General features: G+C 37.3%; 1 long non-coding RNA gene across 1 annotated transcript in view; it reads left to right on the top strand.

Moving 5' to 3' along the window:
• The window catches only part of LOC138835496 (uncharacterized), a 43,469-nt gene extending 16,175 nt beyond the window's left edge, over window positions 1-27,294 (top strand). The window contains exons 2-3 of the long non-coding RNA XR_011374647.1: window positions 12,419-12,645; window positions 27,115-27,294. This is a non-coding gene — a long non-coding RNA (uncharacterized lncRNA). The remainder of the gene's footprint in view (window positions 1-12,418; window positions 12,646-27,114) is intronic.
• Window positions 27,295-27,991: the final 697 nt, after the last annotated feature.

Here is a 27,991-nt window from a genome sequence, read left to right as displayed (position 1 = left end):
TACATTTCCTTTATGGCTAGAGATGTTGAGCATTTTCTCATGTGTCTGTTGGCCATTTTTACTTCTACTGTTGGTGGGAATGTAAACTTGTGCACTCACTCTGGAAAGCAATATGGAGGCTCAAAAAATTAAACATTGAATTCCCCTATGATCCAGCAATTCTACTCCTGGTCATTTATCCAAAAGATTGCAAACCAGGATACAGTAAATCCACCAGCTCAACTATTCACTGCACTATTCACCAGAGCCATGGTATGAAATCAGCCAAGATACCCCTCAGTAATGAATAGATCAAGGAAAATTGGTATATAGACAAAATGGAATTTTACTCACCCTTTAGCAAGAATAATATTGTACCATTTGTAAAGGAATGAAAAGACCTGGAAAAATTATGCTAAATGAAATAAGTCCGGTCCACAGTGACAACAGATGCATATTTGCTCTCACTTGTGGAAGCTAGAGTTAGCTTATAAACCTATAAGTGAATATGTTGGGTTGTATGCAAGTGTACACAAGTGTATTAATTGAAATATGGTAGATTCAAGGGAGAACTCCAATAGTGTATTTCTTAGAAAGACAAAATCAAACACTAGTAAAAATATAAAACCAGAAAGTGGATATTTGAAAGGGGGTGGGGTGAAATTAAGGGGAAAACGGTAGAAGAACAAAGAGGAGAAGGAGGGGAGAATGCCATTTCAAAAAAATCCAAAACATTCTACAAAATAAAGAAGAGCAAAGGAAGAGGGGGCAGGGGAGGGATGGGTGAGAATGTTGAAAGGGGTGACATTGGTCAAAATATGATGTATTCATAAACTTTGTTGTTAAATGGCAACTCCTTTGTACAACTACTTAAAGATAATAATAAAAGAGGGGGAAAAGAGTCTTTGCAGGCTTTACCAGATCTCTTGTGAACTTGCACACGCTTTGTGAGGGATTCAATGCATCCTGGCAGTGTGCTGGGACACCGTAGTCAATCTGGAAGCTGATCACATATGTAGGAGTTAGCTATGTTGAAAACAGAAGAGCCACCCAGCTGAACCCTGCCTGCAGAGACACCTGCCTACATAGTCACCTGCCTGCACAGCCACCTACCTGCTTAGTGATGACCCATAGAATCTCCATGAAGTAGACAGTCTCTATGATGAAGACCACATTCTGCAGTTTGCTGTGGGCCTACTACTACTCTCTGTAGTAGTTAAAATTTTTAGTACTCAAAATTTTCAGATTAAATTTTTCCAAGAATACCACTTACTTTTAATGTTTTATATTTAATATGCATGCATTTTTAGTATAGAAATTTTGAAAAATAATCAGGTACAGAAAGAGGAGTAAAATCCTGATGCCCTTCAGTAGATAAATGGATTAAGAAAATGTGATATATACATACATATATATGTATGTATGTATATATATATATATATATTGGAATTCTATGTCTCTGTCAGAAAGAATGACATTGCCTCATTTGTTAGGAAATGGAAAGACTTGGAAAAATTATATTAAGTAAAGTAAGCCAGGCCCAAAGAAACATAGGTCATGGTTTCCCTTGTTTGCAATGACTAGTACATGTCTAGGACAAGCAGGGAAGGTCAAAGGCTATGTACATATGACCACATGAGATAATGTTAAGCAAAATGTATCCCAAGACAGGGACACGAGGTTTTTTTTTTTTCTTCTCTCTTTCTTGCTAGTGTTTTTAATGTACTTACAAGGCACTATGTGATTCTTTTGTTTCTATTGTATGTTTTCCCCCCATGGTATAACCCCTATTTTCATTGGATTTGATGCCGGTGTTCCTTGGGGAATGCTTAAATGGGGATGCAGGCTGACTTATGTGACAAGGAGATGTACAGGACACTATGTTGAAAACAAACTTGACAATGACAGGGTAGGGGGGTGGAAGGAATCAGGGAGGTGGGGAAGGAACTGATGGTAGGGGAAAAAGAAAGGAGGAGGTAACAATGCTCGCTATGAAATGTTATCATTACCTTACTCATGTAACTGTAACCCCTCTGTACAACATTTTAAATATATATTATACGTAAATATACATAGTAACATGATATACTACTAAAATTTCCTTTTTGGCAGAGATGTTGAGCATTTCTTCATGTGTTTATTGGTCATTTTTATTCTTCTTCTATTGTTGGTGGGAATATAAACTTGTTCAATCACTCTAAAAAGCAATCTGGAGGTTCCTAAAATAATTAAACATAGAACTTCACTATCATGAAACTTTGAATGTATCTTTCTGTTTTATTTTTTTTCATTCTTTGTTTTTGTGCTGATACTAGAGCTTAAAGCCTTCTTTTCTCACTTTTTCTCTCAAGGCTGGCACTCTCATGTCTCATAGATTTTTCTCCCCAGGCTGATTTTGATCCTCAAGTCTCAGCCTCCTGCTGAGCAGCTGAGATTACAGGTATGAATCACCAGTGTTTGACCTGTATATATCTTTTTAATCCATTTTCTAATCCAGACAATATTCCCAAAAAAACTTTCTCATGCAATTGACATCCTACATTTTAAAAATGTTTGCTTTGTATTTCATCTTACATAGGCAATAATTAGCTTGAAAACACTGTTAATTCAAAAACCTCAATTCCAGCTACTTGCTATTATAAATAATAATGTGAAAATCATTGTTCACACATTGATGATCCCATTAATAGTAAATAACTGTTCATTTCACCGAACTCTAGCCCCTACTATACATTGACATTTAAAGCAAGCCCTGACTTTGCCATCAAGGTGAAAGATACCAACTATTATGCATGCACACCTCGAACTAGAGTTCAGTCTTTAAGATTCATTCTTAGAGTAGAACTTACAATGAAATACTGAGCTACTTAGTGTGTCACTTTGAATGTAGAACTCAAACCTCTACCAAAGTATGAAGCATTGCTCTGGGAGTTCCTTCCCTCTCTTCTGAGTCAATATCCACATTGACCTTTCAGAAGCAACATTTCTCATTTTTTCCACCATCAATTAGTTTTGCCTGTCCCAGAACTTTATGAAAATAGAATAGTATCACATTCAGTCTCACTTTCAGTATAATGTTTAGGACCCATTTCAATCATGTTTCTTCTGTTGTGATTTCTGCAAAGAGTCTAAGCCAGTCTGCTGCTGGCCCATACCTGGGCCATTTCTAGTTGTCAGCTGTTGTGACTACAAGAGCTATCAACTATTTGGACAATTGCCTTTGTTAAACTATAATTTCATTGCTATTGTTAAGATATTGTACAGATGGGTTACCGTTTCATAAGTCAGCTGATGAGTATGGTTTTTTTATTTTTTTATTGTGATAAAAACTGTACAGAGGGGTTACAATTACATGGGCAAGATAATGAGTACATTTCTTATCAAGCATTGTAGCCTCCTCCTTTGTTTCCCCTTCCCATCCCTTCCAAGCCTCCCCCCCCAATCCACCCCCCCACCCCCCCACCAAAGTTGTAAAGTTCGTTTTCGACATGACAACTTGTACTTCTCATTGTTGCAACGGGTCCACCTGTATTCTTATTTAAACGACTTGTTTTTCCCCTTCCTCTCCACAAATTATACTGAGATCAAATACAGTGGAAGCAGGGGTTATACTGTGGGGGAGGGGAGTATGTTTTTTGTACAATGTCACCTCTTCCTTCGCTTTCCCCAGTTTCTTCCCACCCTGCCCACAGATTTTTCCACATAGTGTATACTGAACACCATGATAATTGCCTTCTTTTTGTGGACTTAAGTTATCATTTCTCTTAGTTAAGCACATAGAAATGAATATATTACATTACTGGATAAATGTTTGTTTGGTTTTATGAAAACATCATAAAAATTGTTTTCCAAAGTCACTGAACAATTTCACACCGCCACTGAAGGTGTATGAGTTGCAGTTATCCTGCATATCTGCCAGCATTTGGCACTGTTGGGCTTTTCAGTTTTATTCATTGTTGGGATTTGTGGCCAGTCTTTTTAAAAACTAATTTGGGAAATAGTAAATACAGCTCAAATTTCAAAAGATGCTAAGGACTGTATAGCTAAAAGGCGAATGTTTGTCCTAGCCTTTACGTTATTCCAGAGATAGCACATGCATATTAAAATAGGAACAAGTATGAAATACTTTGAAAGAGAAATTTTTTCAAAAAGTGATACCTTGTTTTACGTTCAATATATCTATCTTTCAGTTATTATATTATCTCAGCATATATGTTATTTAAACAATCTTGTTTCTAATCGTTTAGTGTTGCCAAAAGTGTTGCAGATCTCTTTCCTTCCCCCCACCCCATGGTACTAGGATTTGAACTCAGGCCCTTGTGCTTTCTAGGCAGGAACTTTACCCCTTGAGCCACTCCACATATATTTTTCCCGGGCTAGTTTCTCACAATCCTCCTACCTATGCCTCTGTGTACCTGGGATTACAGCCATGACTACTATGCTTCTCTTGTTTGTTGAAATGAGGTCTTGCTAACAATTTTTTGCCAGGGTTTGCCCCAAACTTTAATCCTCTCCATTTAGGCCTTTTGAGTAGCTGGGATTATAAACATGAGCCACCATTCTGAGCCCTGTAAATGATTTTTTGTAGAAATATATGAAATATATATATATATGTATATGTATATATATATATATATATATAGTGTGTGTGTGTGTGTGTGTGTGTGTGTGTGTGTGTGTGTGTGTGTGTGTGTGTGTGTGCCACTCCTGGTACTTGAACTCTGGGCCTGGGCACTGTCCCTAGGCTTATTTTGCTCAAGGCTTGTTCTCTACCACTTGAGCCACAGGTCTGCTTCTGGCTATTTAAGGGTAGTTTATTGGAGAAAAGAGTCTCATGGACTTTCTTGCCTGGGCTTATTTTGAGTCATGATCCTCAGACTTCAGACACCTAAGTAGCTAGGATTATAAGCTCAAGCCACCACTGCCCCAACTGGAAGTATATTCTAAGCAGTGAGTGTCACATAGTTTTGTGTCACTTGAGTGGATTGTAGCATCCAGTCAAGCACTGGCAAGGGCATTTTATGGATACTGTTAATATCCATGATTACTTTAGATTTTAGGTAAAGATTACCTTTGATGGTATGGATGGATCTTGTGTGATCAGTGCAGTATTTAGAGCAAGAAGAGGTTTCCAGGCAAAGGAGGAATTTTCCTCCACTGCCTTAGTGACTCCTTCCTGTGTTCAGACCACTGGCCTGCACTATATACCTTAGATTTGCCAGCACTCCCAATCTTGTATACTGATTCTTTAAAATAAAACTATGGATATGGCCTCTTTATTGGTTTCTCTGGGAAACATTAGCTGGCCTCATAAAGTGAGCACGTGAGAGGGTTAAATATTCATGACATCTCTAACAGCCCTCTGCAGAGGTGGCATGATTTATGCACCACAACGATATATATATATATATTGAAAGTGTCTCTTCCCTACATATGCACCAATATCGAGTTCTCTCCTCTCCTCTCTGATAAGGTCAAGATAAAAATCTCCCCTTAATTTTAATTTCATATTTCTAGCCATTAAATATTTCAATGTTTTAATCTTCCTAGAGTATGGTATTTTGCTTGAGAGGCAGTTGGGATATTATTTCTTATGACAGATACCTATTATCCCATGCTGTGAATTCAATAAGCCATCCATTTTCTCAGTATAAATGCCACCACTGCCATCTTCTAAAGATGTGTGTATAAATATTTTAGGTACCCCCTCAAGCACACACATATGTCCAACCAAAGCATATTAATAATTGACTGAGTATATATGTCATTTATTGTCCTGGCTACTCATTACCCACTAGCTTGAAATGCTTTTATCTCCCATCTCTCTGTCTTTCTTCCTATCAACTTATCTATTCTACTTTGCTTTGTTGTTTTGCATTCTTATACTGCTTTCATTCCTACAATTGTTAATTTTTCTCTTGTTTGTGCTTATGATATATATGAGGACAAGATTCTAATTTTTTTCAGAATTTTCATAGATTTTTTTCTCATAAATGAACATTATTATATTAAAAACAGCTGTTTCCAAACTTTCTTTCATCAGGTCTTCAGCCTGGCTGGACAGTGTTCTACTACTGAACTAAAACCCCAGCCCTAGGATACTTCAAAGTTTTTCTAAATGTTACATTGTAGTTTAATTCCAGTATTACTAATTATGTAGACTCGCTCTTAGAAAACTGACCTATTAAAAGTTTTGGCCAAAAGTTTTGGCTTAGCTGTATACCAGTAGCTCATGCCTATAATTCTAACTACTCAGGAGACTGAGATCTGAGGATGGTGGTTTAGAGCCAGACTGGGCAGGAAAGTCGTGAGACTCTTATCTGAAATAACCACCATAAAGCCAGTAGTAGAGCTGTGGTAGAGTGTTAGTCTTGAACAAAAAAATCTTAGGAACAGAACCCAGGCCCTGAATTCAAGTTCAGGACTGGGCACGCGCACGGACACACACACACACACACACACACACACACACAAACACACACACACACACACACACACACACACACACACACACACACACACACACACACACAAGTACCAGACTTTTGTCTAGCCCTCACATCATTCTTTCAGGTAAATTTATTTATGTAAAAATGCAGTTGTATCTGTAAAAATAATGACAAAAATAAAAAATAAATTAATTTTAAATTAATAAAAATTAAATTGAAAATCTATAAAAAATAATGGCAAATTTACATCATTCTTTTCAACATTTATAATATTTATTTTCATTGGAGGCCTTAACTACATTGACCAACACTGAAAAGACAATACCAAATGATCCAAGTGATTGTGTTAGTACCTTATTTGTGATTTATGAGAATATGTCTAGATCTTCCACTGAGGTATAATATAAAGTGGATAGATATGTATAGACATTTCTATGTCTGGGTGTGTGGGAACAGATTTATTCTTATTTTTACAAGTCTCCCACTTTTATTCCAATTCTGACTCAGTTCCAACTCCATCTAATGCTTTCTTTTATGGTAAGTAGTCACAGGATGGAGAAAAGAAGGTGAATTAAAACTTTCTCTATTTACATACTTCAAGTTCATCCATTAATGTAACACTTCTTTTAGCACTAAAAAATTACCTGTAGTGCTTATTAAAACACAGGTTCCAGACCCTTGGCTCCTCATAGGCAGGCATTGTTCCCCAGAATTGCATTTCTGACAGACTTTCAGATGCATCTGCTGGCCTGTAGCTCTCATTTCAAAGAGCAGGTAATTAGTAGCCAGATGACTTGCATCAGGTGCTTGGTATTGTACCTGCCGTTGCTAAGGCCTTCTTATTTCATCTCACCTATTGCTTCATTCAAAAGCCACCCCCCCACACACACTTAGGCAAAATCTTCTGTCTTCATGGATCTTGTAAATCCCTATTACTGTACAATTAAGTAGCAGTTGTACCATGCATCCTTGTCATTTCTCATGCTAGTAAGTTGTGAGTTACAGCCCCATTGATTAGCTATAGTATAACCCCTTAGTAGTTCCAAAGGCTGGTCTTCAGGTAATATATGAGGCTCCCTTAGTGTCTGTCAATATGCCTTTTCCCCTTCAATAGAGCTCTTTTAGCTAAGTCTGTGTGTTCAGTAACAAATAGGACATTTCTGAGCCTCCCCCATAGCTAAGCTTAATACTGGGAACAGGGATTAAGAAGGAAATAAGGTATGGAATCTTCCAAGAGCTTGTTGACAAAATATCTCTCCAATCCATACCTTTTGTGTCATTTTAACCTTTCCTCATTTTTGTGGCTCTGAATAGATTTATTTCCATTACCATGAACCATCAAGTTATGGCACAAGTAGAAAAACAAGTCCAGATTCTCACAGTGGAATGGTTTACCCTGGGCCTCTTGGCCCCAAGCATTGCCAGAAAACTACTCACTTTTGTTTCTGTGATTGTTACTTTGATGTTTCTTTCTTATTTCTTCCTCCCTCCCTCCCTCCCTCCCATCCTTCCCTCCTTCCTTCCCTCCTTCCTTCCTTCCTTCCTTCCTTCCCTCCTTCCTTCCCTCCTTCCTTTCTTTTTTTGCTGCTGGGTCTAATAATCATCATTAAATCAATTACAAGTGGTATCTAAACAGTTAAGTCTTTGCAAAGAATCCTTTGTTCCAATGAACCCCATCTGTCTCATTTTTGTGGTTACAGGACTGTAAACATTCAGTTGCTTCCTCCTTATCTTGCCAATGTCTCCATACATCTAACTGACCAAGACCTGTTGTCATAAATCCACTAATTTAGTAATTCTGTTTCTATGGCTACATGACCCATAATCTGACTAAGCATACACAATTGCATAATTATAGGCCTGTGTGCCTTCTAAACCAGCAGCTATTTCCTTATCAGTAGCCAATCACAGTACTTTTCTGATAGCTACTCCATCTAGCTTCATCATCTACAGGATTTTTTCCAAATTTCTTCCTTTCCATGAAAGAAGTCTGCCTCTGTCTTCTATTTCTCTAGATCAGTACCCTCCAAAAAGTTACTGTGTGTGTGTGTGTGTGTGTGTGTGTGTGTGTATGTATTTATGAGTAAGTCTCTGTATCTTCTAAATTTATTCAATCTCATTGTGTTTTTTTCTAACACTTTCACTGCTGATGGTTGTTCAATTTCATTTTGACCAAGAATGAATATTCAAAGGAAATGAATACTCAGTAAGATGTGAATCTTTTCATGTGTTTAAGTAAAAAGTGGTAGTGTTTAGGTTATACTTTTTAATGAAGAGAAGCTTTGAAAAGAGAACAATATGTAGATAAAAGTACTCAGGTACTTACTGCAAGTCATGTTTTTTTGTTTGCTTTTTTTTTTTTTTACATTTTGGTAACACCAAAATTACTGTAAACAGCAGCATTGGATTAGGGCAGTAATCTCCAGATTTAAGTTTACATATGCTCCATTTCTCAATAGGTAGTAATCAGATCCTGATTTTCTTTTTTACCTTTGATAATAAAGGAAAATGGATTTATATGTCACACCAATATGTACATAGAAAGCGTCTTCTGGGTTTCTTTAGAATGCAACGTGTATCTGTGAAGCATGGCTGACTAGGTTTGCTATATTATCTCACTGTATGTATCAGTTGCAAACTCCAGCCTACTCACATCTGTCATAAGAAGGAGGTGCTTTCGTTTCAACTCTGCCTTCAGTGATGTCATGTGTATAGCTTGAAGTCAGCCAGTGTGGGAAAATTTACTTCATAGGAAAAGGCACATGTGGCAAATCAGAGCTTTTATCTTCCTAGACAGCTGTGCGTAAAACATCAACCAGCATGCCACTAAATGTATTTGCCTTAATAGAGATAGTTTGTGGGGCCAGGGATGTAGCTCAGTGGTGATAGAACTCTTGCTAAGCATGGGCGAAGCTCTAGGCATAGAACCCTGTGACTGCAAAAGAATTGTTCACTCTTATAAACAAACACTGTAAACAAAATCACTATTTTCCTTAGGCATAGAATTTTTGACTCACTTTCTTATATACAGAGAAAAATTAAAATGATCCCTGATGCAGATTTGGTTAAATTTGCTTTAGCTGAGCTCAGTGAGGTATGCCTTTAAACCCAGTTACCTGGGAGGGGGAAATCCCAGGAATGAAGTTTGATGCCAGCTTGAGAAAAAAGTTAATGAGACCCTATCTCAACCAATAAGCTGGGATGGCAGTGTGCACCTGTGATCTCTATGGAGTCTTAGGAAAGAGGATTGATGTCTAAGACTGGCCCCCAGATCAAAAAAAGGAGACCCTATCAAAAATTAATGAAAGGCTCTCTCTCCCTATCTCTCTCTCTCTCTCTGACTCTGTCTCTTTTCTGTCCCTGTCGTCTGTCTGTCTCTCTCTTTTGCACACACACACACACACACACACACACACACACACACACACACACACACACATGTTTTGTGGTAGAACACCTGCTCAGCAGACAAGAGTTCATAAGTTCAAACCACAGTACCACCAATTTTTTCCCTTATATTCGCTTTTTTCATCTGTCCATTTCCTTGTTTAGTTTTTGTCTACTTAAGCTATAAAAACAAATGGTTGTGTATTGGTTTTTGCTTGCTGGTGGCTTTGTCATTTTTGTTTTGGATGTGACAATCATTTATATATTTTAAAGGCATACCACTTAGTATGCATGAATTATTTAATATACATTTTCATTGTAGAGTCTACCTTGATCAACATATAATGATGATTTTCTCCATTTAATAAGATGTTTTTATTTTGATGCTAATGGGGACTTTTTCCTGGCTTTGCCTTTTATATGTGATTTGATTTAGATTTCATTTCTTTATTTTGTTTTAATTAGTCTTGTAGTCAAGAGTTGTTTTGAACCCAATATCAGGATCTTTTTCAGTTTTTAGTAGAATTCAAGTGATTCATATTATAGAATGACAATATTTGGGTGTTCATTTCATGTTTTCTTGTTAGTTTTTTAAAGGTCATTTTTTATGCTGGGTTAGTATCTGGAATTCCCCCCCTTTGGTGATTTGAAATTTTAATTTTCTTAATAGTTATAGTAGCAGGTGGAATAATACCTATCTCTTAAAGAAAATGATCAGGCCTTGAATCCTAGTACCTATAAATGTTACCCTGTAAGGAGAAAAAGTCTTTGCAGATCAAATTAAGGATGGACAGGTTATCCAGGTGATCCATCAATGCAATTGAAACAGTCCTTATAAGAGAAAGAGGAAAACCCTTCTCCTCTCCTCTCCTCTCCTCACTTCTCCTCTCCTCTTCTTCCCTCTCCTCTCCCCTCTTCTCCCCTCCCCTCCTCTCCTCTCCTCTCCTCTCCTTACCCCCTCCCCTTCCCTTCCTCTTGTCTTCTCTTCCCTTTCGAATCCTCCCCTTACCTGCCATCCCTTTCCCTTTCCTCTCTTCTCTCTCAGACACACACACACACACACACACACACACACACACACACACACACACACACACACACAGAGAGAGAGAGAGAGAGAGAGAGAGAGAAGCAATATAAAGGAAAGGTCTGATTGTGGTCACCAAAGAATGCCAGCAACCACCAGAAGCTGAGAGAGGCAAAGACTTAAGACTAGAGAGGGAGCATAGAATTTCCAGACCTACCCCATGATGATTTCAGCCATTTTCCAGGCTGATCTCTAGAACTATGAGAAAATGAACTTTTAGTTGTTTTAGACTTCCAAACTTACATTAATTTGTTTTAGTATCATATCAAGTTAATAATTACATTAAACTTTTGAAAAACCAAGCTGAACAGATTTTTTCTGCCAATTTCAACAGATCTCTATATATAATATATATATATATACACATGTATTTGTATATATGTCCTTTTCCCATATCTTCTGTCTCTTTGTTAGTGGGACTATCCAAACCTATAACTTCCAAGTGTTAATATGAACTTTTGTTTTATATGCACAGTCTCATTGTATTGTTACTTTCAAAAGGCATATCATTTTATTTTATAACCACTAGGTTCATATGAATAATTATAAAGACTCTAACTCTAAACTTTACCAATTACCACTGCTTAAACTATACCTCCTGTATTTGAATTATTTAATACTTTAATCTTTGACTGGCATAATCCTAAGAGACTAGGATACACTAAGAAAGTGTTTCAGCTCGTACTATGTAGTATCCTTATCTCCTTTCCTACTGGTACTCCACATGGAGAGCACAGCCCTGTTCCTTGGTGGTGGGCCAGACTTCTCTGAGCACAGGAATCTGTCTCAAGTGCACTCAAGGCACTACCACTTGAGCCACAGCGCCACTTCTGGTTTTGTGAGTGGATCATTGGAGATAAGAGTCTCACAGACTTTCTTGCCCAGGCACTCCTCAGATCTCAGCCTCCTGAGTAGCTAGGATTACAAGTGTGAGCCACTGGCGTCTGGCTTAATTCTAGCTTCTTAAGAGGCTGAGATCTGAGGATCGTGGTTCAGAGCCATACTGGACAGGAAAGTTCATGAAACTCTTACCTTCAATTTACCAACAAAAAAAATATCTGGAATTGGAGCTGTGGCTCAAGTGGTAGTGCCCTGAACACAAAGCTCAGGGACAGTGTCCAGGCCCTGAGTTCAAGCCCCAATTTGGGCACACAAAAAAGAAAAGAATATTCAGTGACAATATTTGCTTTAAAAATGAGTATTTAGGGAAAGTATTTGTTTCTTTTGGATATGATGGATAGAGATTTTGATATATGTATATATATGTATATAGAGAGATGTATTTATACATACGCATACATACATCACTACTGTAATTAAACATCCTTCATGATTTCGCTCAATATTGTATAATTAATTCTAGTACCCCTGAAAAATTTAAAAACCTTACTGCATTTTATTTTGAGACATGACCTTGCTATGTAGCTCAGGCTGGCCTGCTACTCATGATCTTCCTGCCTCAGCCTTGGTGCTGGGATCGTATGCATGACATGCTCCTTTTTACTCTTGGGTTTAGAAACCACCATCTGATTTCATGAAGTCTTCTGCTTTTGGATTGAAAAGAAGCTTGGACAGCCTTCCTCAGTCCTTTACAACAATGGACAGTGGTCTGAAGTCAGCCGGAAAGCCAGTTCCCAGGACCTCACGCTGAATGGTGCCGTCCTTCCCATGAGGCGCTGAGCCTGTGCTTTGTTCTACATCCAATTTCTGGCTTCTAGTTTACACCAGAAGCTTCAGGAAAAGGTTAGTTTCAAGGACACAGCTAGTTGGCCGGGATGAGGTTGTTTTAGAACACTGATATCATTACTATGGAGAAGAGCAACAGCCCCTAAGGGGTGCAATGTCTACTACCTCATGAGAAAAGCCAGTAGTTCCCCTGAGGACAGGAATGAGGGCTCTGATGCTTCTCAGAATGTTATTCTCCGTTCTTGAAAGTAGACTATCTCTGAAAGTGTTTTTTTTTTCTTTTTTTGCCGGGGGGGGGGTGTTGGGGAGGGGGAATGTCAGTCCTGGGGCTTGAACTCCACACCTGGGCACTGTCCACAAGCTTCTTTTGCTCAAGACTAACATTGAAGCACGTGAGCCATAGCTCCACTTGCAGCTTTTTCTGTGATTTAACTGGAGATGAGAGTCTCACCAATTTTCTTGCCTAGACTGGCTTTGTACTGTGATTCTCAGATCTAAGCCTCCTGAGTAGGTTGTATTCCAGGAGTGAGCCACTGGCACCCAGCTTAAACACTTAAAAAAGTATGAAGTATCCTTTCATTTCCAATGCTTTCCATCAATTCCTTGAGTGTCCTGGCTAATGAAAAATATGAAACACAAAACAATTCTAAATGTCATTTGCAATCTTCTTTTATTAAGATAAAAGCACATTTTTGTGATTTTCCATAATCCCTCTGGGAAATCTCAAAAATGCTTTTAGTTGAAAACGACAAGGTTTAAAAATGTTTGTTTGTTTGTTTCTAAATTTAGAGTCTAGTCTTGGGAAGGCAAAACCCAAAGTATTTACCCGAGTAACTTCAGTCATTTGACTAAACTAAGATCATGGGAGCCTGAGAAGAATAGCTTGAAACTGTACCCCATCCCCAAGTAGTTTTTAAAAATCAGAAGGTCAAGCCTGGTGGCACATGCCTATAATCTCAACTGCTTGGAAGACATGGCTATAGAGAGTGTCTTACACTTTTGTCCAAAGAAAAATACAAGACATGATCTATAAATAAAGCAAAATAATAATAAACAATAAAGTAATAAAAACACAAGTAGGGACATAACTAGTTATAGAGGGACTGCTTAGCAAGCATGATGCCCTGAAGTTCAAACCCCATTACCATCAAACAAAACAAAGCAAAAACTCTGAAAAGATTTTTACCAGTGAAAAATGAAGTAGAACTTTCCTCTGTTAATCAGGACATTCGTACGAAGTATGCATAAGGATTTTGAGAAAGACAACAGGACCATGGAGACAATGGTTCAGGGACCAAGTGTGGCCCCTCAAGAGGTGGCTTTACTGTATGACCTAACTCTCTCCCACCTTTTGAGCAATCATAAGCCTCTAGTCACATGACTGCAGGTTTTTCTACAGTGAATTTTTTTTAAAGCAGCTAATTTTAAAAAACAGAATTCTATTTTCTTGGTCAAGTTGGTCTATGGTAGAAACCTGGTCCAAGTTGTCTCAACTATTAAACTGTGTCCTGGACTCAGGTAGTCCACTTTACCCTTTAGGGCTTTTCCAGCTGAAGGTCAAAAAGCTTCAGATGGTATTTCCATGGTGGGGAGAGAGAACATTTGGAAATGTAGAAGGCACACTCTTCCTCTAGTGAGGAGAAGGTTAGTCCTTGTCAGAGAAGAAAGCCAGTGCTCAGGGAAGCAGAGATGGATGACCAACTGTCTTGATGAGAGAAATCCCTGCTTTGTCTATTCGGGAGATCCAGTTATTTCACTGGTAATGTCATTTATTTGTGTTGAAACAAAGCTCCGTTAGATTCCACAGCCACAATTTCTATTTCAAGCTTTAATTTAAAATAAATAAAAGGGCTTTGGGGCTAGGGATAGTGCCTAGTAGTAGAATGCTTACTTAGCTTGCATATGCCTTGAGCTGGATCTCCAGGAATAAAAACAACAACAAAGAATGAGTGGATTCTGATTCTTCTGTTTAGGGAGCAGTAGAGTTAGAACTCAGGACCGTACCAAAGCCTCATGATTGCCAGGCAGGCACTCTACCATTGAATATGCCTCCAGCCTTTATTGACACTGATTATTTTGAGCTAAGATCTTGTGGAGTTTTTTTTTTTATTATTGTGAAAATACCTTACAGAGGGGTTACAATTACATTGGCAAGGTAATGAGTACATTTCTTATCAAGCATTGTTGCCTCCTCCTTTGTTTCCCCTTCCATCCCTTTCCATCCTCCCCTCCCTGCCAAAGTTGTAAAGTTCATTTCTCGAGATAAGAACTTGTACATCTCATTGTTGCAATGGGTCCACCTGTATCCATATTTAAATGATTTGTTTTTTGCCTTCCCCTCCACAAATTATACCAACATCAAATACAATGAAAATAGGGGTTTTATTGTGGGGGAGGGAAATACACAGCAACAAAGAAACCATCTTATAAATATGTCAGAAACAATCACACGAAAGAAAAAAACATTTGAATACTTATCTTGTGGTTCATTTCCCTAACATCAACTTATCTGACCTTTTCTGCTTGTCTCAGACATATACTAGTTATTGCAAATAAGGGAAAGCATGAGACCTATGTTTCTTTGGGCCTGGCTTACTTCACTTAATATAATTTTTTCCAAGTCTTTCCATTTCCTAATGAATGGGGCAGTGTCATTCTTTCTGATGGGGGCATAGAATTCCATTGTGTATATATACACCCACACTTGTGGGTTTTGTTGTTGTTGTTGTTTTGTTTTGCTTTGTTTTGGCATGGCTTGTGCCCCAACTGTGAATCTCTTTTATTTTTTACTTCCCACCATAGTTGTGATCACAAGTACATGCCATCACTTGCAGCTTCATCCATTGAAAAGGAGTATCAAGGCCTTTTTTTTTAGTCTGAGCAGTCCTCAAATCATACTCTTGATTTCAGCATCCCTACTAGCTATGTGTCTGGCCTAATTTTTAATTGTTATATACTTTAGGCATCTCAGACCCTCTTTAAGACATTCACATTTCTAAATACCCTTATCATTAGAACACTGTTTTCATTAAATGCTCATTTTGTGGAAAAATGCATCAGAAATCTTTTAACCAAATAGCTCATGGTATCCTGAGATTCAGAGATTCAGAGAATATGTATACTTACACATCTGCCATGTGAAAATGGCTGTGGCTGTTTATTAAACAATGTTGGCAACACTTTAAGCCAAGTTTTCATACCAGAATGTCTGTTGAAAATTTCGTAAATATTTTTCTTCGATAATTAGCTCTGATGACATCTCTATTGAAGTATTTCACTAATATGTTGTTTGCTTGATTTTCCTTAACATGATTCTTTCATTCTTTCCTTAAGATGATAGGATTTTAGAAAGATTTCTTAACAGAAAAATATCTTGGGAAAAGTATATACCATTTAGAGTGAAGAAATCTGGAAAACAGAAATTTTAGAATTGGTTTATAGAGTAGAGAGAAATATCCACTCTCCATTAGTTAGGAAGGACTGTATTTCTGGGTACCAACTCCTCTGTTGTGTAGGTAGTCTGAAGCTAATTCATTATGGAGAAAGGATGGCTTTCATCTTTCCTGATTTCCATTCACTGCAGGGATCAGGGAAAAGCATGAATGCTCAGAGAGGGTAGATAGTCTATAGGATTCAGAAAGTCTCCTGTATCCAGCCAAGAAAAGGCACAGTTTCAGGAGTTCCTTGAGTAGTTCTGACAGTATTTTGCCAAGACTTTCTTAAAGATGCTGTTAGATTTTTCAAACTGAGTAAAGAGTAAAGTATAGCAGGGTGTTAATAGTGTAACTTCTATGGTACAGTTTACTCAGGAGGCTGAGATCCAAGGATCACAGATCAAAGCTATCCTTGGTAGAGAAGTCTGTGAAACTTTTATCTCTAATAACCAAAAAGCTATAAGTAGAGATGTGGCTCAAGTTGTAGAATATTAGACTTGAGCAAAACAGCTAAGCAACAGTCCCCAGGCCCTGAGTTCAAGCCCAAGTACTAGTGTACTCATGCATGTGTGTGTGTGTGTGTGTGTGTGTGTGTGTGTGTGTGTGTGTGTGTGTGTGTGTGCATGCTGCCTACACAAGACTTAACAAAAGGTCAGATTTTGTTTTGCAGAACTGCTGGGAAAGCATTTTTATTAGGGAACCAATGTTAAATCAAATTGGAGAAAAGTGATGTGATGGCCAGGACAGAAAAGTAAGAAGTGGAATGAATATGTGTATGTTTATGTATATACCACTGACATATCAATAATGCATAATATAATTTCTACTAGTTAGGGGGAATATACATATATACACATATATATGTGTATATATCAGGTATTTGAGACACTATATATATGTATACATACATATATCCTATCTGCAATAATTTTCATTTGTCATAAATAACAGAGAAAGATTCTCCAAGGGACAATAATATTTATTTGGGAATAGAATAGCTCTGCAATGGGAATATGCATACAGTAGTGAACTCTGATCATATTAGTCACAGGGCTGATGAAGAAGGAAGTTTTAAGGTCAAAAATGGGAGGATTACATAAGATATTTTGAAACAATAATCTTGGCCAGAAGAATTAATACCAAGGGTGGTGCCAGTTTTAGGTTCAACAAAAGTTGCTGGACAGGTGTATTTGCAGAAGTATATTTTTGTGGTGGCCTTTGTGAAAAATTGTGGTTGTGGGGAGGGAATTTTTTTGAGTGACATTTGCCATTAGTCAATCATGCATGAGAATGCTTTCTTCATAATCTCCTTTCCTTCTCTTATAACCTTCCTTCCTTCATCATGCCTTTCTTTTTCCCTTCCTTGCTTCTTTCCTTCCCCCTCTCCCTCCTTGCTCTTTCTCCCGCCTCTGTCTCTGTCTCTCTCTCTCTTCCCTTCACCCTCCCCCCAGAGTTGACACAAGCAAATCTATTATGATTCCAACAACTTTGACGCATCTAAAACTAGGGAGTAGCCCTTGGATGTTTGTTATGGCTGGAATGACCTTGTTACAAGGAGTGTGCCTTAGTAGTCTCTCAGAAAGTGCTTAGAACCAGGCACCGATGGCTCATGTCTGTAATCCTAGCTATTCAGGAGGCTGAGGTCTGAGGATCGCAGCTCAGAGCCAGCCCTGGCAGAAATGTCTGTGAGACTCTTACCTTTAATTAACCACCAGAAAGCCAGAAGTGGCTCTGTGGTTCAAGTGGGAGAGCGCTTGCCTTGAGCTGAAGAGCTCAGGGACAGCGCCCAGGCCCAGAGTTCAAACCTCATGACCGACTAAAAAAAAAAAAATAGTGCTTAGAGCACTCAGAAATTCAGTCATCACAGTCTTCCCTTCTTTCCATTATTTATTGTGAGATATAAGGCAATAGGATAAGTGACTTTAAAAGAATGCTGAAGAAAATGTGATACTGTATGTCTATAATAGTATTATATTATATTATAATATTATATATTATAAAATGTGATACTATATGTCTATAATATGATTGTAGAAGCCTTTGCATTTGAATCAGTCTTGGTATGCTTCTTGGGTCAAGGAATGACCTACATTTACCTTTTGTTTCTCATGTCTAAAAGATCATGCCCTGTGGGGAAATGTCCCTGCTATTGGTAACATCCATATTCATCTGCTTTCTGTTCCTACACCAGCATATCAGAGACTGAATACTTTATAAAAAATCTTTAAAAAAGAGAGAGAGAGATTTATTTAGGTTAAAGTTCTGGGGTCAAGGTCATGGTGTTGGCAACCAAGGCCCTCAGGCTGTTACAACATGGTAGATGTTGTAATAGTGGAAATCTATGTGTGAGGAGAGATCATACAGTGACACAGGAAGCTACAGAAATTCAGGGGCCAGATTTGCTATTTTTAAACAACCCACTATATGGGAACTAAGCAGGATCCCCTGAGATTTATATAGCAAGGAAGGGCCCACAATAGTCTAAGTACTTCCTATTAGACTCTATTGCTTACATGCTTCATCATCTCGCATTACAGGCATCCCATGAACCTTTTGGGAACACAATCATAACCAAACTATTGCACTAGATGTAGTGAGCTAACCCAAGGCTTATATTTAATCTTTACCGATTGAAAGCACAAGTATTCCCAGACTTTCTGTGAAAGTTCTCATCTTTACCAAGAAATATCAATCACATTTATTTTCAATGGACTCAAATGTCAAATGTGGGAGATAATAGGTAGAAAATAGTTAACTTTCTTAACTATCATTGCTAAAATTTGCTAAGATTTGGAATTAAAAATTATAGGACTAACAGAATTTTAATCAGACTTTGATACATATAACTATCATTTGCGGGGGGCTTGAACTCTGGGTCTGGGTGCTGTTCTCAGCTTCTTTACTCAAGACTAGCACTTCTGGCTCTTTTGGGGTTAATTGGATGTAACAATGCTCAACAATGAATGTACTCATTACCTTACTCATGTAGCTGTAACCCCTCTGTATAGCATTGTTACAATAAAATAATGAAAAAAAATAGAGTCTCAAAGACTTTCCTGCCCGGACTGGCTCTGAACTTTGATCCTCAGATCTCAGCCTCCTGAATAGCTAGGATTGGAGATATGAGCCTTCAGCACCTGGGTATAACTGTTATTTTGATCAATTTATTGCAATTATTCCTTGGTGAATGTTTCATAAGAATGTTTCAAAAGAATATGTGTTGGGCTGGGAAGGTGGCTCAGTGGTAAAGTGCTTGCCTTGCATGCATGAGGCCCTGGATTCGATTCCACAACACCACATAAGCAGGAAAAGTTGGAAGTGGCGCTATGGCTCAAGTGGTAGAGCACTAGCCTTGAGCTGAAGAGCTGAGGGAAAGTGACCAGAGGTCAGGCCCCATGACTGACAAAAAAAAATGTGTTTACTTTATTAGATGGACTGTTTTACAAATATCGATTGGGTTAAATTGCTTGGCAGTGCAGTCATACTGATGATTTCTGGTTGCTTGCTTCCTTGCATCATTCCTGAGAAAGGAAATTTAAAATCATCAAATGTGATTTACATTGATCTGTATTTTTGTTTCTGTTCTGTTATTTGCTTTGTATGCTTTTTAGAGATCTGATAATAAAGCATACACATTTAGAATTGGCCTGTCTTTTAGAGGAATTGAACCTTTTTATTCATTATGTAAAGTGCCTCTATATTTTGGCAATATTTCTTGTTCTGAAAGTATTCTGAAGAATATATTCCCTGATATTAATATGCTACTCCAGCTGTCTTATGTTTGTAATTTCCATAATATATTTCTCCACTTAAAAAAAATGCAGCTTCACTGAATTGTAATTCACATAGTATAAGCTGATCTCTTTAAGGTACACAGGTAAGTTGGTCTTGATACATCCAAAGTTATGGAAGAGCATTACTTCTTTGTTGCTGACATTCTGGAGCTCTTTCTTTTAATTTTTCAGTGACTGATTTAAGGTTCACCTAAAGCAATAGAATTTATTTATTTTATCCCAGCTTGTCTTCACGTAGATTGAACAATATCACATACAATGTAGGAATGTGTGTGTGTGTGTGTGTGTGTGTGTGTGTGTGTGTGTGTGTGTGTGTGTGTGTGTGTGTGTGTGTGTGTGTGTCCTTGTATTGGAACTTGAAACCAGGGCCTGGGTGATGTCTCTTAGCCATTTTAAGCAAGGCTGACTCTTTTATCACTTGGGCCATGGCCCCACTTCTGGCTTTTTTCTGTGGATAAATAACAGATTTCTTTGGAGGTATTGGAAATATTCTAAAACTAAATTGCCTTAAGGGTTGCATAGCTCTGTAAATCACTCAAAAATCATATGATTAAGCTACACACTTAAATTTGGAAATGTGTCTCATGAACTTTCCTGCCTATGCTTGCTTTGAACGAAAATCCTCAGATCTAGCCACCTGAGTAGCAAGGATTATAAACATGAGCCACCGATGCTCAATTCCTATCATTTTATTTCTATTAACTATATTTCTAACACATGTTTCAAAATTGATATTTATCAAGTAACTTGTGCTTTAAAGATGATAAAATGCATTTTATTTTATTTTATTTTTTTTATTTTTTTATTTTTGCCAGTCATGGTACCTGAACTCTGGGCCTGGGCACTGTCCCTCAGCTCTTCAGCTCAAGGCTAGCGCTCTACCACTTGAGCCACAGCACCACTTCCAGCCTTTTCTGCTTATGTGGTGCTGAGGAATCGAACCCAGGGCCTCATGCATGCAAGGGCAAGCACTCTACCACTGAGCTACCTTCCTAGCCCCTAAAATGCATTTTATATTGTACTACATATTAAATGTTTATGCCATTCTTTATTAAGATTTTAGTCAGCATTTCTATAGCCTATGTTTGCTGATCAAAACAATCTTTCAAATTTGCTCACCTAAAAATACTTTTATTTTGTTTCCATTTTGAATGATATTCTTACCAGATATAGATTTCTAGTTTGACAGATTTGATTTTCTTCTGTCATTTAAAATATAGGTTTCTATTACCTTTTGTCTTGCACCAGTTCTTGTAAATCAGTAATTATAATTAACTTTATATTCTTGTCTATTCTAGATCTTCTGGAAGAGTTTAGGACTCTTCCTCATTTTATCTTTTCATTATAATTTTTTTTTCAAATCTTTGTATTACTTTTTTATATTGTCAAGGTGATGTATAGAGGGGTTACAGTTACATAAGTAAGGTATTAAGTACATTTCTTGTCAAAAACGTTTTGATTGTGTTGTGCTTTTGTATTGCTTTTCCTGTTCTGGGTATGTTGAGCTCTTCAGATCTTTAGGTTAAATTTTATAATTAAATCTTGAACATTTTCAGACATTAAAAAACAACTTTGCTGATTTTTGCCTCTTTTCTGGGATTCTAACCAACCATATGTTAGATATTTCATAGTGTTCCTTAAACAATATATTCTTTACTTATTTTTAAATTAGTTTTATTTAGTTATACTTTAACATACAACTAATTTTAAGTGTGTAGCTTAATCATTTAATTTTGAGTGATTTACAGAGATATGTAACTATTAAGACAATTTAGTTTTAGAATATTTCCAATATCCCCAAACAAACCTGTATTTACCCACAATCACTCTCCATTTTAACCCCAGTCCTGCTCATCTGACCATTCATATTCTGTTTCTATGTCTTTGCAGGACAGCTCATAGAAATGCAATTATGTGTTCTCTGGATTGTTGCTTCTTTTATTGATCCATGTCAGTAAAAGTATTGGAAGTTTCTCTATTTTCTTTTCCTCTGTTTCTACTTGTTTAGTTTCTACTACTGTGTTGTCAAGTCTACTTATTGCTTTGCATTTGCAATGTCTAATGAATCTAGAGAATAATTCTTTTCAGATAGTTTAACTTCAGCTTTAGTAGTCTGACTTGGCTAATATTAAAGTATCAATTTCTTATCATATTTATTTTTCTTAAATCCTTTGATATATTTGTTGTAACTAATTAAATGTTCTTATTACTAATGTCCTTGTCCCTGCCTTTCTGTGTTTGCTTCCATGGACTGAATTTCTCCGGATTATGGGCCATACGCCCTTCTTCGTTGCAGCTTTCACATATTTTTATGCCTTCTACTGTGTCTGAATATATGAATTTTATTACCTTTATTTAAAGAAACCTAGTTATATTCTTGTAAATGATTTTTTGTGATCCCTTGGGTTTTGAAGTTTGCAGTAATCATATGTAGAAGAACAAATGCTGTGATGTCTTTTAGCTCTAAGCAGAATGTACCTAATGCCCAGATTGCCTGAGGAGATCTCTCCACTTGAGTTCAACCACAAAACTGACCATGAACTGGTCTTGTGGAAACTGGCAGTTTTCAGTAGATAGTGATCTGATAGTTGTGTTTTGTCTGGCATTCTCCCATCTCCCTTCTCCGTGTATAGATTTGTGTTTAGCAGAAGACTAACAGGGGGCACACTAAAGATTCATGAAGCTCTTTGGAATTTTCTTCCTTTTTATTGCTTGTGCCCACTTCCTAACACTCTTACTCCCTCTAAATTGTCTTCTGAGTGTGGGGAGACCCTGTACTCCCTTGGTTCTCTTCTGTAGCAGGGCCTAGAAGATATCTCTGTACAGCAAGTTCGGATCACCATGGTTTCCCTTCTCTTAGAGATAATAGTCAGGTACTGCCTGCGGTCCAATATCTGAAGACAGTTGTCTCAAATATTTTACTCAGATTCTTAAATGCTTTACCCCAAGTGAATGAGTCTAGTACCAACACATCATCATGCCAAAAAAAAAAAAAGAGATTTCTACCATGGCTACACTTTTAAACCAGAAGTATTTATATTGTAAAAGCATCTCATAACTTTAAAAACATTTAAAATGATTTTAGTAGACACTAAAGTGATATTGAACAAATAAAAATAAGTGTGAGAAATCTCCAAGGTAGGACTACCTTTATGCAGATCAGTGAAAAATACAACTTTGAGAGCCAAGTGATCGTGAGCTTACATTGGGTTCTCAGTGCATGTCCTGCACTTGGACCCCACCCTCATCCTCTATAGTGTGCCATTCATTTGCAAAACATTTCTAAAAAGAAATTATTTCCAGAAGGGATTTTATTTAAGATAGTTGTTTAGAAAATTGGAAAATGTTTAAGTAAATAAATGTTTTATTTATTTTATTTTTTTATTGTGAAACTACTGTACAGAGGGGTTACAATTACATGGGCAAGATAATGAGTACATTTCTTATCCAGCATTGTAGCCTCCTCCTTTGTTTCCCCTTCCCATCCCTTCCCATCCTCCCCCCATCCTCCCCCAGCCCCCCCCCCCCCCCGCACCAAAGTTGTAAAGTTCGTTTTCAACATAACGACTTGTACATCTCATTAAGTAGTTATACAAAGAGTTGCCACTCCACAAAGCTGTTTATTAATACAATGCATCTCGATCAATGTCACCCCTTTCAACACTCTCATCCATCCTTCCTCTACCCACTCCTTCCCACACTCTTCATAATTTTGTAGGATATCTGTAGAATTCTTGACTGCATTCTCTCCCCTTCTCTTCATTCATTTGCCCCTCTCACCTTGACTCCACACACCCCTTCCAAGTATCTATTTCCTGGCGTTCATTTTGTTGAACTTTGACTTTACCTTTCTAAGGCAAAAACGATTTGAGTTCTCCATGGAATCAGTCATGTTTGGTAATACATTTGTACACACTTGCATACTACCCAATGTGTTTACTTATAGGTTTATAAGCTAATTCTAATATCCACATATGAAGGAAAACATGAAACCTTCATCTTTATGGGCCTGGCTTCACTTAATAATTTGTTCTTTACGAATATACAATATTATTCCTTGTAAAGGAGGAGTAAAACTCCATTATGTATGTATACCACATTTTCTTGATCCATTTATCCATTGAGAGGCATCTCGGTTGATTCTGTATCTTGGCTTATGGTGAATAGTGCTGTAATGAACATAGTTGTACTTTACTATATCTGGTTTGTAACGTTTGGGATAAATGCCATGAGTGAGATTGCTAGATGATAGGGTTGTTCTATGTTTAGTTGTGTTTTTCTTATATTTTTTATTGTCAAAATACTGTACAGAGGGGTTACAGTTATATGAGCAAGGTAATGAGTACATTTCCTATTGAGCATTGTTGCCTCCTCCTTTGTTTTTCCCCTACCATCCCTTCCCCCGCACCTCCACAACAACCACCACCCCCCCACCGAAGTTGTAAGTTCGTTTTCAACATAGTATTTTGTACATCTCATTGTTACAATGGGTCCACCTGTACCATTATTTAAGCATTTTGTTTTTTCCCTTCCCCTCCTTGCATTAGAGTAGTGTATACAAGATACAGGGCACCAACATCAAATACAGTGAAAAGCAGAAAAGGCCAAAAGCTATGTGTGTGTGTGTGTGTGTGTGTGTGTGTGTGTGTGTGTGTGTGTGTGTGTGTGTGTGTGTGTGTGTGTGTGTGTGTGTGTGTGTGTGTGTGTGTGTGTGTGTGTGTGTATGACCATTTAAGATGATGTTAAGTTAACGAACCCCAAGATAGGGACACAAATATCTTTTGTCTTTTTTGCTATTGTTTCTAACATATTTATAATGTACCATGTGATTTTTTGTTGTTGTTTTGTATGTTCTCCTCCATTGTATAACCCTTGTTTTCACTGTATTTGATGTCGGTGCCCTGCATGTTGTATATGTTTAGTTTTTGAGGAACCTCCATACTACTTTTCAGAGTGGTTGAACAAGTTCACATATCTACCAACAGTGTATGAGGACCCCGTTTTGGCCATAACCTTGACTGCATTTGTTATTGTTTGTTTTCATATATATATATATATATATATATATATATATACACATATATATATACATATATATATATATTTGTTATTGTAAAGGTGATGTACAGAGGGGTTTCAGTTACATAAGTCAGGTTCTTTTTGAACAGTGTTACACCTTCCCTTACTCTCTTCCAGTTTCTCCCTCCCATCCCCCCTGACAAGTTGTATAATTCATTTTCAACATAGTATCTAGTGAGTATTACTGATGCATTTATTCATCCTTTGTCCCTCCCCAAAACAGATACAGATAAACTTATGAACAAAAGAAAAGATAAAGAAAATAGAAAAGCAACAACAAAAAAGAAAAAAACTTATTGTTTCCATTTCTTGGAGTTCATTTTAATAAATATATTTTATATGATCAGATACACATAGCTATTGAATCTTTATTGTCCTCTCCTAAGAATATCCACCTTTGGTCTCACTGTGTGAATGGTAGAATTTATCATGTTCCCATGTATTTTTTGTTACCATCCAGTGTGTTTACTTGTAGATTTATAGGCACCTACTATTTACCACAAATACAGAAAATCATAAAGCCTATGTTTCTTTGGGTCTGGCTTCCTTTACTTAATATAATTTTTTCTAAGTCTTTCTGTTTCTTTCTGAATGGTACAATATCACTCTTTCCAATAGAGAAAGAACTCATTGTGTATATACAACACATTTTCTTGATCCATTTGTCCACTGAGGGACATGTTTCCTTGATAATGGTCAATCTTCCTGGCATCTCAATGTTATTTTGATTTTCATTTTCTTTATGGTCAATGGTGTTGAGTATTTCTTCATGTATCTATTGGCCATTTTTATTTCTTTTTCTGAGGAGTATCTCCTTAGCTCATTGGTTCTTTGAGGCTTTAAAATGTTAAGTTGTCTATATATTCTGGATATTATGCCATTGTTTCATGGATAGCTGGTAAAAATCTTCTCTCATTCTATAGACTCTCTTTTAGTTTGTTTGCTGTGTCCTTTGCTATGCATAAACTTTTTAGTTTGACACGAAATTATTTATCATGTTTTTCTTTGATTTGCTGTGCTTCTGGATCCTTTCTCAGAAAATTCCTACCTATACCAAGGAATCCTACTGTTTCTCCTATTCCATTTTCTAAGTAGAAAGCTGGGTACTGGTGGCTCATGCCTGTAACTCTAGCTACTCAGGAGGCTGAGATCTGAGGATCATGGTTCAAGGCCAGCTCAGTATGTGTTATCTCCAATACACTATCAAAAAGCTGCAAGTAGAGATGTGGCTCAAGTGGTAAAGTGCTAGCCTTGAGCAAACAAAGCTCAGGGAGTGTCTGGGCCCCAGGACAGTGTGCACAATTCTAAATAGAAACTAAATTAGTTATATTATTTCACATATGAGAATAAGGGGAAAAGCTATTCCACTTCTCTCAGTTTAAGCATAGCAATAATTAATAATAATAATAATACTTATATAGATTTGTATTCTGTGTCAGACAATCTAAATGCTTTCCATATGTGAACTTTAAAAAAAAGCCTCTCAGCCAGATGTTACAATTACTCACTCTGCAGATAAAGAAACAGAGTTACAGAGGAAGTAAGTAATGTTCCCAAGGTCACATGGCTAGAATGATCCCAGTGTATTTTGAGTAATTTTGGAGACAGTGCCTCTGTCTTAGCCAGAAAGAAAACTTCATAGATGATGTAATCATCTAAATTTCAGTCCCTTTTGATTTCTGTCTCAAGTTCCAAACTCGTATGTAAGGAATCAACTGTCTGCATTAATTGCCTATAACTCAGACTAGAATTTGGAAGAAAAGTGAATATTTACATCATTATTGTTAATGTGAATTTTTAATAAAACTACCCATTTTTGCTAGGGTACTTATATTTAAGATACTGCTTTTATCTATATAAATGAAGCCAACATTCTCACTTGGTTCACTAAAAAATAACTTTGTATTTTCTTACCACCTTAGAGGTTGCAAAATTTGGAAAATGTCTGTGTATTTTGAACTCTGTTGAAGAGAAAGCTTTCTTTCTCATTTTATTGTATGTTGGCTGTTGTTGGGGAGGGAGTGGGTATTTACTTTATTTGTGATTGATTGGCTATATTTTGAGACAGGGTCTCACTATCTACCCAGTCTGCCTCAAACTTGTACTCCACATGTCTCAGCCACTTGAGTTCTGGGATTACAGGAATTCACTAGCACCAAAAACTAAGCACGTTAAGCCTTACTGCTTAAAATCTCCAAATTGCTTATTTTCTTTGGTAGAGAATCTATTGATGGAGGCACCAAGAAGTAGCTCCAAGACAGGGGGAAAATGTACCCCCTACAATGGAGAACAGCATTGAAGAAGAAGGAAGAATATCCCAGTGCAGTCACAGACTGAGAAAGAAGAAAGTATTCCCGGGGACCCAGAACTATCCATTGAAAGTTATCTTTCATTCACAAATGAATCAGACAGATGTGATCCATTTAGATGGTTGAAATCTTCTAGGAGCTGAGCTATGGTAGATTGTGTGTGTGTGTGTGTGTGTGTGTGTGTGTGTGTGTGTGTGTGTTCTTCTAGCAACAGAAGAAACACTATAAATGTGATTGGTGAGGAATACCTAATGCATCTCTACAAGGATCTTGGACCCAGGTGCATATATAGGGTAGTTAGAATTACAGTCATATCCAGTTATCCTCAGGGGATTGGCTCCAGCATCCCTTCTTATAATTACCAAAATACAGTATTACTCAAGTCCTGTTATATAAAATTACATATAGCTTACACTCCTCTGTATACTTTAAACTATCATCATTAGTATTTAATGCAAAGCAAATTACCTTATGCAGTATTATTTAGGAAATAATGATTCTAATAACAGGGAGGACTAGAACTATATCTCAGTGTCATGGTATTTAAAACTAGCATGTATGAAGCACTGGGTTCAATTCCCAGTACTCCCCCTCCAAAAAAAGTTGCATGTTTAGTATAGCCACAATTTTGTTTTGGGATATTTTAATCCACAGTGGGGTCCTTGGGTATGGAATCAAAGGTATGGGGTCCCTTTCATCTGAGTCCCTATCCAACGTGACTGAGGACATACACTGATAATATATGAACTGAATGTGCTGCAGCCACACCAATATGGCTTGGTATGGT

Source organism: Dipodomys merriami, unplaced genomic scaffold (assembly GCF_024711535.1).
Source record: "Dipodomys merriami isolate MVZ:Mamm:240054 unplaced genomic scaffold, mDipMer1.0.p SCAF_1, whole genome shotgun sequence".
NCBI lineage: Eukaryota > Metazoa > Chordata > Mammalia > Rodentia > Heteromyidae > Dipodomys > Dipodomys merriami.
This window is presented reverse-complemented; position numbering and strand designations above follow the sequence as displayed.